The sequence below is a fragment of the Pristiophorus japonicus genome, chromosome 18, assembly GCF_044704955.1.
Source record: "Pristiophorus japonicus isolate sPriJap1 chromosome 18, sPriJap1.hap1, whole genome shotgun sequence".
In the NCBI taxonomy this organism is placed as follows: Eukaryota; Metazoa; Chordata; class Chondrichthyes; family Pristiophoridae; genus Pristiophorus; species Pristiophorus japonicus.
In genome coordinates, this window is record NC_091994.1 from 108,057,718 (window position 1) to 108,073,995 (window position 16,278).

Sequence of the window (16,278 nt, forward strand, 5' to 3'; positions counted from 1 at the left end):
TGCACTGTCGGAGGTGCTGTCTTTTGGATGTGATGTTAAACCGAGACCCCGTCTGCTCTCTCAGGTGGACATAAAAGATCCCATGGCACTATTTCGAAGAAGAGCAGGGGAGTTATTCCCGATGTCCTGGCCAATATTTATCCCTCAGTCCAAATAACAAAAACAGATTATCTGGTCATTATCACATTGCTGTTTGTGGGAGCTTGCTATGCGCAAATTGGTTGCTGCGTTTCTCACATTACAACAGTGACTACACTCCAAAAAGTGCTTCGTTGGTTGTAAAGTGCTTTGAGACGTCTGGTGGTCGTGAAAGGCGCTATATAAACGCAAGTCTTTCTTTCTTCCTCCTGGATCCACATTCAGGTAAGGAAGGATCGCTGGTTTGGCTGCTGTGCTGTGCGCATGCTGTGTGTCAGTTGCTAACCAATTTCTCAAAGGGCCTAAAACAGGTGTTAGGCCCCCAGTTTGCATAAACAATGGGCCCAGGCAAGTGCCTTGGATGACAATCAGGCACCCTCACCAATATGACAAGTGGCGCACTTCCGGTGTGGACTAAGCACGCACAGGCTGTACGCCATATTGGCCCCCGTAGCCCCCCTTCCCTTTAACACCCGGCAAACGAGCACTATGCAATTGAATTTCTCGGCCACAGTCTCCAATTTTAACTTATTCTGTGACAGCATGTAAAAACTATGAATCTTTCAGATTCATCTTCACGTGAAAGTTAGATTCATAAATTTTCATGCAAAAGGTTATTATAAGGAATGCATTACCACAAGTGGCTATTTAAAGTTAATTCAATCACAACATTTAAGAAAGAATTAAATGACTATTTGATGATTACAAGAAAATAGCAAGAACTTGGAATTAGTGTAGATGGCTTTGACATGGACCTAGTACTGGCACCTGCCCGCACTGCAATCAGCGACCTGACTTCGCAGCCGTCGCCCTCCTGCAGTGGTATTCCACCGCACGCTGCTCCCTCTAATGGCCCCGGCCTACTGATGGTCTTGCAGGCTGGGACCGCGCCGTCGCACACTGCTCCCTCTAATGCAGCCATTCAATCACAGTAAATCCTTTTCAATTCGGATTCAGTGCAGGCAGGCACAGCAGGAGGGGCGAAGGAACGCAAGAGTTTGTAGATGGAAGTAACCAGGGCCCAGGAGAGGCGTGAGTCTGGGGCCCAGAAGGGGCAAGGTCCCAGGGGCAGCATGGACCAGCCCACACTGCTATGTGTGTGCGCACTCGGTCCGTGCAGCAGAGCTGGTCTCCAGTCATCTGGGGTAATCCTTGCCACTGGACCAAGACCTAGCTCTGTCAAGCCCGTGTGGTGGCTGGTGTGCAACGGCCACCATACGTTAAAAAAAATCCACGCACAGGCATCTTCCACCCTAAACTATGTAGGTCAGGACCTGGAATATTAGGTCCTTCATTGAAACACCTGTGAACTCATCCCTTTTTGGCGTGGAAGCAAGTCATCCTCGCTTCGAGGGACTGCCTATGATGATGATGATGATGAGTACCGGCACAGGCATGATGAGCAGAATGACCTTCAATGATTCTGTTCATCCTGCCTTTGATCCCAGTGTGACTGCACCATATTCCACACAGCAAATAAGAACATAAGAAATTAAGAAATAGGAGCAGGAGTATGCTATACGGCCCCTCGAGCCTGCTCCGCCATTTAATACGATCATGGCTGATCTGATCATGGACTCAGCTCCACTTCCCTACCTGCTCCCCATAACCCCTTATCCCTTTATCGTTCAAGAAACTGTCTATTTCTGTCTTAAATTTATTCAATGTCCCAGCTTCCACAGCTCTCCGAGGCAGCGAATTCCACAGATCCACAATCCTCCAAAATCCAGAAATTTCTCCTCATCTTAGTTTTAAATGGGTAGCCCCTTATTCTAAGATTATGCCCCCTAGTTCTAGTCTCCCCTATCAGTGGAAACATCCTCTCTGCATCCACCTTGTCAAGCCCCCTCATAATCTTATACGTTTCGATAAGATCACCTCTCATTCTTCTGAATTCCAATGAGTAGAGGCCCAACCTACTCAACCTTTCCTCATGTCAACCCCCTTCAACCCTGGAATCAACCTGGTGAGCAAGTATACACTTTTGTAAATATGGAAACCAAAACTGCACACAGTATTCCAGGTGTGGCCTCACCAATACCCTGTACAACTGCAGCAAGACTTCCCTGCTTTTATACTCCATTGCCTTTGCAATAAATATTACTTTTGACTTGATTATATCACACAGAACTATTCTGCCGCTAAAAATTAATTGCTACTTTCTGATTGAGCTTGTCTTCTGTTTGCTGCCTGTGTCATTTCTTTCAGTATGAGTGTTGGCCTCTCAATCTTGACTTCTTAATCAAAAAAAATTCAGCTTTGTCTTTGTAAATCGTCCATTATAAACAATCGCAAGTTATTTACAAACACACGAAAAATGACAAACAGGAAAAGACCTCCGAGCTCATTGAGCCTGTCCCGTACAGTTGTGATGCCTGGAACATCACATGTTATGCACTTCCCACCAATGTTCCCTTTAAGCTGTACAGCTGTGTGGCAAAGTAGCGCTCCAGGGGTCCCGAGCAGCCGGTGAGCTGGCTTTTAAATTGGAAAAAAAAAGCACATGCGCGGACTTTTGAAAGGGCCGCACAGCCCTTTAAAGAGACCACGATACAGCCCCCCCAAAAATTACAGGCCACATTGCTTCCCATCCAAACTGGAGCTATGTAATCTCCTGGGAAAGGCAAAAAAAAACAGATAAAAACCCAAATCAATTAGGGGGGAAAAAAATCTGGAAAATCGCTCTCCGACCTCCTTAGGCAATCGAAACTAGTCCAGGAGAGCACTCTGACCCTAATTAACATTACCAGCTTTGTACCTCCTGTATAGGGTGATCACCGTCCCAGCGGGAAACAGGCCCAGGTTTCGCTTGAAGGAATTTGGTGATCAGCGTTCACTGCATGAGCTGGCAGCCTGTTCCACAGGTCCATCTTTCTCTGGGAACAGAGGAACCTCCTAACTTCTCGTCACATTCTGCCTTTACGTCACTTTTTAGAGTGACCCCTGGTTCTTCCCAACCTATTCAGTTGAAAATTTACCAAAATTCAATTCCAGGATACCAAGTCCCACATCTTATTCCTCTGTTGTTCCAGTTTATATTTCTGGGAGCTATTTCAGTATTTGAAATATCGATGATTTATTTCACTTATGTTCGGGGAGGTATTTTTCAGCTCCTTGTTGCGGGGAGTTAACGACATTAGGGTGTATTGCTGAAGTATTGTCTACTAAACTGCTATGGATGAGGTGATGTGGCTGTGCTACGGGGCCCAGAAGGGGCTCAGAAGAGGCGAGGGCCCTGGGGCAGCACGGGCCAGCCTACACTGCAATATGTGTGCGCACTAGGTCTGTGCAGCAGAACTGGTCTCCAGTTGTCTTGGTTAATCCTTGCCACTGGACCAAGACCTAGCTCTGTCAAGCCCGTGTGGTGGCTGGTGTGCAACGACACACAGGCATCTTCCACCCTTCAAGAATTGGTTCAGGACCTGGAATATTAGGTCCTTCATTGAAACACCTGTGAACTCATCCCTTTTTGGCGTGGAAGCAAGTCATCCTCGATACGAGGGACCGCCTATGATGATGATGATGTAGATATGAGTTCACCCTTCTTTATTAGCAAAGTTGCTGAAATACTTAAGGTATAGAATAGTTTTGCTGCAATATAATCAAGGGCAAATGGGTTATTGATTGTTTGTGATAGAGCGCAGGTTGACTGAGATATTCGAGAGGCGGGTTTACTGGGTGTATAATACGGGCTGGGACATTGTGGGTGCGGATTTACTGGGTGTTTTACCTGGGACATTGTGGATGCGGGTTTACTGGGTGTTTTACGGGCTGGGACATTGTGGATGCGGGTTTACTGGGTGTTTTACGGGCTGGGACATTGTGGGTGTGGATTTACTGGGTGTTGTACGGGCTGGGACATTGTGGATGCGGATTTACTGGGTATAATACGGGCTGGAACATTGTGGGTGCGGGTTCACTGGGTGTTTTACGGGCTGGGACATTGTGGATGTGGGTTTACTGGGTGGTATAATACGGGCTGGGATATTGTGGATGCGGGTTTACTGGGTGTTTTACGGGCTGGGACATTGTGGGTGCGGGTTTACTGGGTGTTTTACGGGCTCTCTCTCTGGCGGGGAGGCGCTGGCTAGCGGAGTTATATGACGGCGGATAAAAGCCGGTGGAAGAGGGAAAGGGGGGGGAAAGATAGTTTGTCGCCATAATTGTTGCTCAACAGCGGGGCTGGGTTGGAGATACAGACAGAGCACCGGGGAATGCCGGACAGGTAACTATTTGTGTGAATGTCTCTCTTTGCAACATTGTATCGCCCATTGCGGGCTTTGTGCGGCGGCTGGTCGACACAATGTATCCGAACTGTGTGTATCCAAACTCCGTGTATCCATTTGCGAACCTTCGACCATCAAGTAGCTACCGAAACTCTCTGTCTAAAGTAGTTTTAAAAACCCCCATTTGCAAAGCTTTAATCGTGTTTGCAGCTTGGCTGTTTGGAGGGTTATTTCTCCGGGCTGGCGAGTGGCGCTTTAACCCCCACCCGTAATTTTATTTTAAAATATCCTTCTTTTCATTTAAAAATAAGTTTTCCTCAAACTTCGAATGAATTTGAGGTGAACTCGCTCCACTTTTTGAAAAAAAAAACTATGTTTGAACGCCAACTTGGGTTTTAAAGGTAGCTGAACTTGTGACCCGGAAAATCGGCTGTCCTCCTTTTTCCGAAGCTGAGAGACATCGCAGTTTGTTTTGTCACCTGGCAGCCCCACCGAGTGGCGACTGAGTTTAAGGAAAGTCTCGCATTTAAAACAAAAAATTTTGGAGCGAGTTTGAACGGCCGGCCGGGAGAATGGTGTTCCACTTTGCCTCTTCCCAACGCTCAGCTCTTCCCATTTTAACCCCCCTTTTCCCCCGCCGTGTCCCGCTGCAATCCCGGGTTTAACGTGTGCGCCCACCCGCCGCATTCCTGGGTCCCTTTCAAACTGCGCCCGAGCATCGTCTCCGCTGCAGTTCCTGTCAATAGTTTTGCGGCTGTTTTCTGCTCTAAAACATGTACACCCTAATTTCTTTCTCTAGTCCGAGCTTTTAAAAGGCGTGTGTTTTTTGTTTCAAACTCTGCAATGGATGTGTATTTTTGGCATTCTGCAATCGTTTGGATCTTCCAGTGCTGCTAAAAATAGTGCAACTGGAGAGGACCAAGGGGAGAGGAAGGGAAAAAAAGAGTGTGGGAAGGCATTATGGAGTTGATGGCCGTCATTCCGTTTGTGAATGCTAGGATTGCAGACACGTTCTACATTTATTATTCGTTTTGAGGTGGCATTCCGTTTTGAAATTAGTACTGTTGTGTAGATATCCAACTTTTTGGATTGCATAATTTTATCTTCTGGTGCATTTGAACTAGCATAGCAACTGGGTCATTATATCCAGGTATATTTTCCCTGTGGGGCAGAGGGTGCAGCTTGGTGACAATGTGTCGAGTTTTTCTTTGTTGCGTTTTGGTTTGTGCCTTTGGGTGACTGCATACAATTTATGCGCTGGCAATACTTGATCTATTGTAAGTGTACCTGTATCAACATGTTTGACCTGTACTGGCTTTCTTTGTTTACAAAATGACTACCTTCCCCCCCCCCCCCCCCAATGCAATCGCCCATTTACAGGATCTTTTAAGGGAGTGCACAATAGGAAATAATTTGTTATATTGGTGCACAACTTGTTGCGTTTGTTCCAATGCTCCACATAAACATCTTTCGGATGAGATGTTAAACCAAGGCCCTCTCGGGTGGATGTAAAAGATCTCATGGTCCTATTTTGAAGAAGAGCAGGGGAGTTCTTCCTGGTGTCCTGGCCAATATTTATCCCTCAATCAACATAACAAAAAAAAACCCAGATTATCTGGTCATTATCACATTGCTGTTTGTGGGAGCTTGCTGTGCCCGAATTGGCTGCCGTGTTCCCTACATTGCAGCCGTGACTACACTTCACAAGTACTTAATTGGCTGTAATGTGCTTTGGGACTGCTGGAGTATGTGAAAGGTGCTATATAAATGCGACTTTTTAAAAAAAAAAACTATTTCTGAGCACATTTCATAGGGGTGAGAATCTCCAGTTTTGGCAATGTAGTATAATTGGGTTGTAATTTTTTGCTGATGTGTGTTACAGGTGCTGTATGACGTAGTTTGTGATTGTGAGAATTGCAGCAATTCTAAAATTGCAATGTTGACTATTTAAAAATGTTACTCGGGCTGTCTTTTTAAAAAAAAATACTGCATTCCTTGGTAGTTCAAAGCTCCTGGAGGGAGCTGTTCACATTTCAGATCCTTCATACACTAGTCTTATGAGTTAGTGTCCGCTGTGGCTCAGTCTCTCTGGGTAGCACCCTCGCCTGTGAGTCAGAAGGTTGTGGGTTCATGTCCCACTCCAGAGACTTGAGGACAAAAATCTGGCTGACACTGTCTGTCTGAGGTGCTGTCTTTCAGATGTGATGTTAAACTGAGGCCCTGTCTATTTTCTTAGGCATAAGAGATCCCATGGCACTATAATGAAAAGGAGCAGGGGAGGTATCCCTCAACCAGCACCACCAAAACTGATTATCTGGTCATTCTCATATTGCTATTTGTGGGAGCTTACTGTGCATGAATTGGCTGTTGTGTTTCCTACATTGCAACAGTGACTGCACTTCAAAAGTACTTCATTGGCTGGAAAGTGCTTTGGGATGTCTTGAAGTCATGAAAGGTGCTATATAAATGCAAGTCTTTTATACTGCTGCTTTTATGTTGACACACCAAAAAACTTTACAAGGATGCAAAAAAAGTGCCCTCAAACACTTCAGACAGGATTATGTTTGCACTTTCCTGCTGTGTGGAGGACTTGTTCTTGGCTTTGTCCAAATAAAGACATTTCCAAGAGCATGTGTGGTTGATCTCTGGTCCTCAAGACCAGGGTGTGGGAGAATTCTCTTATTATTTAGTGGGGTTGGATCATTGGAGCAAGTTTTTAAAAAGTTGGTTTCAACTAGCTGTGTCTCCAGGTGTCGGCCTTTTCTCTTGACGACCAATTCGCAGAATTGACTGCACAATTGGACCTTGACAGTGTATGTATTGCAGTCGGAAACATCTGTGCGAAAACGGGCTTTCTTTGTAAGTCAGAAAGTTACTTGGCGGCTCCAACAGCTTGTTTGAAATGGAAGTGTGAATTGATGAGCAGTGGAATAGGCAAGGGACTGGTGTGGAGGAAATGGTGAACATCTAGATATTAACACTTCCCCCTCACAGTGCAGGATCCCTCGCCTCACATGGTATGGGATCGGTTGACTATCTTTGCATCAAGAAAATGGATATACAACACGGGGAAAAACATTCATTGCAAAATTGCAGCTTGGGTTGTTTGTTCTACCTTTAGTTCTGCTGGACGATCCAAACTCTACATGAATGAGGGTTTGCATTATCCGCATACCTCACATCTGGAGGGTTGATCAAAGGACACACTGGGCTGAATCAAAAGTCCTATTGCAGATCGTACTCCAGTCCTTCAAGTTGTATTAACCCCTTGTGGACTGATTCTATTGTATTGATTCAGTAACTTGAGGTGCTTTTTAACCAGTAACACATTTGACTGTAGTCATAGCATACATCATCATCATCATCATTATCATTGGCAGTCCCTCAAAATTGAGGAAGACTTGCTTCCACTCCAGAAGCGAGTTCTCAGATGACTGAACAGTCCAATGTGGGAATTACAGTCTCTGTCACAGGTGGGACAGACAGACAGTGGTTGAAGGAAAGGGTGGGTGGGGAGTCTGGTTTGCCGCACGCTCCTTCCGCTGCTTGCGCTTGTTTTCTGCATGCTCTCGGCGACGAGACTGAAGGTGCTCAGCCCCCTCCCGGATGCTCTCCCTCCACTTAGGGCAGTCTTTGGTCTGGGACTCCCAGGTGTCGGTGGGGACACCTACATACTTTCTGTTGTCAGTGTGTTATCTTTCACTTTTTTGGGGGGGTCCAGTAATTTTCTATGTTCCTATTTGATCATGTGTGAACAGCTCAGTGGACCGGTTTAGTTTTATTCTTGGTATCAGATTTTATTTCATATCTTTCAAAACCTGTTTGGGCTGAACTAACTGAAACCGATGTGAAAACACATTTTGGCCAATAGTGTCGGCTTGCCACTTGCCCCACGTGGTGAATTGGGAAACCAGACGTGGCAAATTGAATTTCAGATTAGTAAATAAGAAATAAGAGAGACACTTGTTGGGGAGCGCTCCTATTCACACAGTACTGCACATGTACTTTAACCTTTTTGTGTGTTTGGTGGAATAGTAACATTAAAAGCAGAGTTTTTATGATTGAGTGTTTTACTGTCTTGATTACTGAATGGTGGTAGATGCGAGTGTTGGCCAAGTATTTCCTACTAGAATTAGCATGTGGCTAAAAATGTGCGTCTTGCATTTATATACAGCCATTCACGACCTTGGGGCATCCCAAATGGCAAGACATTTATCATTAACTCCTTGTGAACAGCTTACTCCCTTCCGTTGAAGGTTTACACCCAGAATGTTAATCTCCTTTCTCTCCCAGCATTTCCTGTTTTTATTTTAACCAGATTGAGAAATGGATAAAAATGAATCTGGTACAGTTTGTGGTCATGTATAACTGGCCAATTTATCACCATCCCACATGAAATTGCCCGTGCCGTGCTTGTTGCAGTGATCTGGTGACATGTTGTGGGTGCCCATTGAGCTAAATTAGACTGAGCGATATTTGAAAACTCCAATGGCTATACAGAATATAGCCCAGATGCCATTGGGGTTAAGTCTATTTGCGTGTCTGTATTTAATCAAAAACACTTTGTCTTGATTTTTGGCCCAAATTGATGGTGTAGAATAAGAGATTTACAGCACGGAAGGAGGCTATTTGGCCCATCATGTCTGCTGGCCGACAAAGAGCTACCCAGCCTAATTCCACTTACCAGCTCTTGGTCCATAGCCATGTAGGTTACAATGCTTCAAGTGCACATCCGAGTACTTTTGTAAATGTGGTGAGGGTTTCTGCCTCTACCTTTCAGGCAGTAAGTTCCACACCCCCACCACCCTCTGGGTGAATGAAGTTCTCCTCAACTCTCCTGTAATCCATCTTCCAATTATGTTAAATCTATGTCCTCTGGTATTGACCTCTCTGCTAAGGTAAAGAGATCCTTTCTATCCACTCTGCCTATCAACGTGTGCTACAGAAAAAAGGTGGGCAGAGGAAACGTTACAAGGACACCCTCAAAGCCTCCCTGATAAAGTGCAACATTCCCACCGACACCTGGGAGTCCCTGGCCAAAGACCGCCCTATGTGGAGATAGTGCGTCCGGGAGGGCGCAGAGCACCTCGAGTCTCGTCGCCGAGAGCATGCATAAATCAAGCGCAGACAGTGGAAGGAGCGTGCGGCAAACCAGTCCCACCCATCCTTTCCCTCAACGACTATCTGTCCCACCTGTGGCGGGGACTGTGGCTCTCTTATTGGACTGTTCAGCCACCTAAGGACTCATGTTAAGAGTGGAAGAAAGTCTTCCTCGATTCCGAGGGAGTGCCTATGATACAGAACCAGTTCAAATGAAAGCAAGCCTGAGCATACAGTTTGATTATGACGTCGTCTTTTCTGGCCCAGGATCATGTGCCAGTTTGGGGACCGTGCGGGTGAGTGTATTTGTGTGTGTGTGTGTGTGGATGTACGAGCTTTTGGCCTGCCTGTTGTGTGCAGCAGCTGCCTGCGTTCTACTTGTGACTGCGTCTGGTCGAGTTACTGCCTCTGGCAGCATCTGAGCTTTTGGGGGCAGGGAGCGAAACACCTTCCCCTCTAGGTGGTTCAATGGCCTCATTCACAGTTACAGGACAGTAACTGAAGTTTGGGCTGCTGTTGGGAGTAAGACAAATGCAGCACACTGCCAAAGCACATTCCAGCAGTTGGATTTAAAAATGAGATTCGTTTGTATTTGTGCTGTCTGGGAGACCTGGTTCCTAATATCCATGGCAACATTTGGAAGAGGTCAAGTAACTTGAGAATAATAATTACTTTGGGGAAAAATAGCACTATTCAAGCATGGTTTTATAGTCACACATCTGAAGCTTTTTTTAAAAAAAAAAGAAAACTATTATTCCTCTTGGTTGTATGAAAGTGTTATTTATATGTAACGCAAATTAGCTTAATCTATTGCTAAGCAGCAAGTTGGAAATGAAGCCTTTTGAGATCTAGAATGGCTTGTGGGCGGGGCTAAATGGTAGATTTCATAGAGAATAGTGTTGAAGACGCCACTTCATCATTACAGGGCATTTTGGGGTGGGGTTGGAAAAGATTTGGTGGTGTAGCTATAATGGACTGCATGTATGTCAGTTTGTTTTCCTGAAGGTTGGGGAGTGAAGGTGAAGGAAGAGGAACAGAATCAGCAAAAACTCTGATCATCCTGCGGTCAGTTTATGCTGGGAGATGTAGCAGCTTTTACAGCCAGGCGTGGCTGGACTGCAGGTTGAATTAGTCGTTCTGGCACCACAATAAATGAAGCTGGTAGTATAATTCCATAATCCTCCAGTAACCGGCTTGCAAGGTCAAATTGGCATGGCTGCCTTTTAATACCTGGTATTGTGTGTTTCAGTGCAAGCAAATGATTGAATCGCTCTTGGGTTTACTCCAGCTCAGTTTTTAAAACTTGAATTTGTACACCTGTCGTCCAGAAGCATTCGAATGGCGATTAACGTCATATTGTCATGTGCTGTAATTACAGTACCAGTAAAGGCAGGTCTAAGGAATGCTGTTAGTCATGCAATGTGGTTTGTATTTAGATCCAATAATACTTTTCCAAAATACTAATGCATGAGGGGCGAAGCTTTCTTCGGTTACTCGGGTGTTGCATTGCAAGTCTGCCTGTCTTTTGGCCTGGTTATACACACAGCTATTGGTCAGCTGAGTGAATGTAATTGGCCCCACAGGACTCCTGTATAACGAGAGCTTATGGTATTACTCATACAGTTAAAGCAAATCTATTGGCTACTCCAGTACACTGGTAAATACTACTTTTATAATTAATGGATTTTATGCAATGTGCTTTGAAACCAAACCTTTTGTGCTTCGATATTAAATTGTATTTTGCTCCGGACTAATGCCCTTATGGGTGTTTGAGTCCTTTATTTTTAATTTCAGCTCATTAACTGGGATCTTCTTCCCTCCCTCTACCATTTTCTGCACTGACAAGGTTGTAGAATGGACTGAAGATGCATTCTGCCCTGTCCCAACCCCTGCTGGAAGTCACGTGACATTCGATCACACCACCCATATATGGGTGGGTGTATGGAAATGACATTCAAATAATGGAAGTGTGTCATCTGATTCACAGCAATGCTGGAGGCAGGGGTCATCGCGGGTTCAAGATTTAAATTTTAAAACACGAGACCAATCGATTCGACCTGTCCCATTGCGCCAGAATTTAAATTAAAAAAAAAGGTTTTCCCAGAAGCTCTGATTCTTGCCACTGTAAATCACTGCCTCCTTGACAGAGTCTGGGAAGTCCCCCCCCCCCCCCTAAAAATTTTAATGACCCCGAGGCCTGAAAATCTGAGGGGGTCAGTGGTGCACATTTGTGGCAGGCACAAGTCTTGTCACGCACGTTGTGTCCAAAACCGTGTCTTTTTGCCAGTCGTGGCAGGTTGAAATTTTAAGCCAAGTCAAAGTTCCCTGAACCGCAACAGCAAATTTATATAGATCTAGGGAGAAAACTATTATATTACAAACACCTTCAGTGAGAAGAGGAATGGCCAATGTGCATAGATCATCAAAGGCAGGAGAGGAGTTTATGGAGCGAGTGCTGGAAAGCAGGGTCTGGTCAAGGCGATTGTCATGGATTATGGAATGGGAAAAGAGAGGCAAGGAGACCAGAATTGGAGCAACAAAGAGGTCCAGCCAAGGGAGTGGTAAGTAAGTTAGGGTAGGGCGAAGCAGTTAGGCAATCTGTCTGGTGCCCAGACTGTTCATTCAGGACTGCTGGCTAGATAGTGCAGGAGAGCATGGTGATTTGGGAGGTGTTTGATGGGCAGACGTTCTTTGTGGGGGGCTGGCTTGTGGTGATGCATAGCTTCAGTTGCATAAATGACAAACGGAAGGAGGTTCTGAGGTTATTCACCACATTGGTTGGATATGTCTCGCCTTGCGAGGTTTGGTATAGTCTTGCTATGTTGCTCAGCATTGATGCTTTTTATCTTTTGTCTTTGAATCCGTGTTGGTCTTGAGATCAGCCGGCTTAGTTGCTTCCTCTTGAAGCTTGCTTTCTTTTTTTTCCCTCCCCCCATTGTTTCAATGAATTTTGAGCAGCCCCAACATGGTCAATCATGTTTGGAAAAGTGCTGCCAAGAGTGGCGATGCAAGCCTGTGTCACTGGTGCGAAGTTTGAGCTCTAAAGGAAAGCAGTGAGTGCTAGGGCAGCATTTGGGACGGATGTAGTGTAGCTGTCAGACTCTGTCAAGTGTGGCGTCGATAGCTGGAGGGGATGTGCTGGTCCTGAAGTTGTCAATTTCATTATATTTTCAAGTAAGCTCCATCTTGGCAACAGAACAATGCATTGTGCTACAACACTCCTATCCTTTATGAATTGACACCTCGTCCAATTTGCCATGGGAGATCTGCCCCTGCTTGCATAACAGCTCGAGGTTTCTCTGAACACATTTCGCTGCTTTTTTTTTTACTGCTGATATTCTTGGCAATTGCATTAATCTTGTGCATTTACAGAATCTAGAATCTCCCAGTTGGATTTTACATCCTGATTTTAAGACTGCACTTGATATTCTGCTAGCTAACCTGTGTGGACTGCGAGATCCCAATTGGTTGTTACGCTGACAACAATACATTGTCGACTATTCTCATCCTTGTTTACAAATCCCTCCATGGCCTCGCCCCTCCCTATCTCTGTAATCTCCTCCAGTGCGCCCCCCCCCCCCCCCCCCCCAGATGTCTGCACTCCTCTAATTCTGCCGTCTTGAGCATCCCTGATTTTATAATGGCTCAACCATTGCCTCGGCCCCAAGCTCTGGAATTCCCTACCTAAACCCCTCCGCCTCTCCACCTCTTTCCTTTCCTTCAAGACGCTGCTCTTTGAACAAGCTTTTGGTCACCTGCGCTAATTTCTACTTGTGCGGCTTGGTGTCAAATTGTCTCAATACTCCTGTGAAGCGCCTTGGGACATTTCATTACGTTTTAAAGGCGCTATATAAATACTAGTTGCTGTTGCTGCAAAACTAATGGTTACGGTAAATTTTCAATTGCCCCATTTTTTGAAGTCGCGGGCCGCACGAGAGTGTGCTTCACACGTGTGATCCTCCGCCTTGAGTGAATAGTTGGAAGACTTGCATTTTGAGGTTGCTTTCAATAGTGAAGGGTAACTGAATAAACGTTTTATTGTTTTAAAAACCATCTTTCTGCTCTGATGCTCGGCACACATTATTCAGTGCCTGTTGACACCACTGTTGGCCAATGCGTCGGCAGCCGATCCCAGAGGAGGTGTGTAAAATCAATCCCAGTCACTGGTAGCAGTGTGGTTTCCAGCCATGATTGACGGGGAATTCTTCCCTCCATCATCTCCACTTTGGCCAGAATAGTGGTGTCACGATTCGCAGCCCTGTATGATTTCCTGACTGAATGGTCTGGTACCCTGCTGTGACCAGATGGGACGCTTGCCGACGACCTCCATCTGGGGAAAGCACGTCTCCATGTCAGCTTGACTGAAAGTTAGGAGTTTGCTGTGTGAAAGACAACACCGAACCTGTGTTTTGCTGCTGAGTGGTAATGTGATGGTGATTTTAAAATCTGATGGGACACTTTGTTTGTTTCGAAACAAATGATATTCAGCAGAGTTCACTCTCGTCTAGCTCTCAAAAACCAGGATGTTTTTCAACCTTGCAAAAATGATTAGTTCCGGTTTTACTATGAGTTTTTAGGAAGGATTCTGCTGCCTTCATGTTCTTAAGTAGCCGACCGAGAAGCTGTTAAAGATTTGGAACTTTTACTAATCACTTCAGGGACTATCCTTAAAAGCTATGTTCTCCATTAAGTGCCACAGTTCTGGTCTCGCAGCTGAAAAGCTACTGGAGCAAATCCATTAGCGCAGTTGACTAATGTGCAATGTTATGATTAGATGCTTTTTGCTGCCAGGACACTATTCAATCCAATAACTATAACTGAAAAGTCCCACAGCTAACAACTAGGATTCACATTATTTCCCTAAATCTGTTGGGACACCGTTCAAGAACTGTTAGTGTGGGCATAACTTTGAGTGTCTCGAAGCTTTTATGTCTAGGGCAGCTCAACAATCTGAAGCAAGGGTTTTGTTAATTTTTAAGATGGAATATGATCTTGAATGGCAGAGCAGGCTGGAGGGGCCAAAAGGCCTACTCATGCTCCTATTTCTTGTGTTCTTATAACCACTTCCTCAGACCTTTTAAAGCTGATGGCACCTGCCACCATATTATTCTCCCAAGAGTTCAGATTTGAGTCTCTACTATTTGCTCGAGGGTCCTTCACCAGCCACAGTCATATTGTTGAAGTATTAGAAAACATAATCCTCGTGTAGGTTTGCCATTGGCAGTTCGAGCAGGAAGCAACACTTGCTAAACATTTAAAATCTGACACTTTTTAACAGCCTTGCCTGGGGTAATACTAACATTCTGAAAGCTGTGCTTTCTTCTGATACTGTTTACCATTGACTGCCATTAAATAATCGCTAACACTGCACTAGCTCTTTAGTTAAGCTTGAAGTATTGACAGTTAGTGACTTTAGCAAGGTTTCCTGGTACCTGCATCAAATATCTAATCCATTATGGGCCGATACTCACTGGAGTTGAGAAGAATGAGAGGTGATCTTATTGAAATGTATAAGATACTAAGGGGGCTTGACAGGGTAGATGCAGAGAGGATATTTCCCCACGTGGGAGAATCGAGAACTAGGGGGCATAGTTTCACAATAAAGGGTCGCCCATTTAAAATGGAAATGAGGAGGAATTTCTTCAGAGGGTTGTGGATCTGTGGAATTCTCTGCCCCATAGAGCTGTGGAGGCTGGGTCATTGGACCGATAAGGTAGTCAAGGATTAAGGGGAGTGGGCAGGGAAGTGGAGTTGAGGCCCGGCCCAGACCAGATCAGCCGTGATTTTATTGAATGGCAGAGCAGGTTCGAGGGGCCAAATGGCCTACTTCTGCTCCTATTTCTTATGTCCTTTGCAACTCTGCCCCAAATTTACTGAATAGAACTTTCAAAACTAATGATCCCACAGCACAATTTACATTCAGAGACATTGGAGGCTCCTCTCTCTCTCTCCTCTCTCTCTCTCTCTCTCTCTCTCTCTCTCTCTCTCTCTCTCCTTTCTCTCTCCTGTCTCTCTCTCTCTCTCTCTCTCTCTCCTTTTCTCTCTCTCCTTTCTCTCTCTTCTCTCCTTTCTCTCTCTCTCTCCTTTCTCTCTCCTCCTTTCTCTCTCTCTCTCCTTTCTCTCTCTCTCTCCTTTCTCTCTCTCTCTCTCCTTTCTCTCTCTCTCCTTTCTCTCTCTCTCTCCTTTCTCTCTCTCTCTTCTCTCTCTCTCCTTTCTCTCTCTCCTTTCTCTCTCTCTCTCTCTTCTTTCTCTCTCTCTCTCTCCTTCTCTCTCTCTCTCTCCTTTCTCTCTCTCTCTCTCCTTTCTCTCTCTCTCTTCTCCTCTCTCTCTCTCCTTTCTCTCTCTCTCTCCTTTCTCTCTCTCTCTCCCTTTCTCTCTCTCTCTCCTTCTCTCTCTCCTTTCTCTCTCTCTCTCCTTCTCTCTCTCTCTCTCCTTTCTCTCTCTCTCTTCCTTTCTCTCTCTCTCTCCTTCTCTCTCTCTCTCCTTCTCTCTCTCTCTCCTCTCTCCTTTCTCTCTCTCTCTCTCTCTCCTTTCTCTCTCTCTCTCTCTCCTTCTCTCTCTCTCTCTCTCTCTCTCTCTCTCTCTCTCTCTCTCTCCTTTCTCTCTCTCTCTCTCTCTCTCCTTTCTCTCTCTCTCTCTCCTTTCTCTCTCTCTCTCTCTCTCTCTCTCCTTTCTCTCTCTCTCCTTTCTCTCTCTCTCTCCTTTCTCTCTCTCTCTCTCCTTTCTCTCTCTCTCTCTCCTTTCTCTCTCTCTCTCTCCTTCTCTCTCTCTCTCTCTCCTTTCTCTCTCTCTCTCTCTCCTTTCTCTCTCTCTC

The 16,278-nt window shown here is 45.3% G+C and overlaps 1 protein-coding gene across 1 annotated transcript in view; it reads left to right on the plus strand.

Annotated features, from left to right (window-relative positions):
* Positions 1-4,280: 4,280 nt before the first annotated feature.
* spsb1 (splA/ryanodine receptor domain and SOCS box containing 1) overlaps positions 4,281-16,278 on the plus strand; it is a 102,990-nt gene continuing 90,992 nt past the window's right edge. Inside the window, exon 1 of the mRNA XM_070860508.1 lies at positions 4,281-4,363. The gene's annotated coding sequence lies outside the window, so the exon portion shown is untranslated. The remainder of the gene's footprint in view (positions 4,364-16,278) is intronic.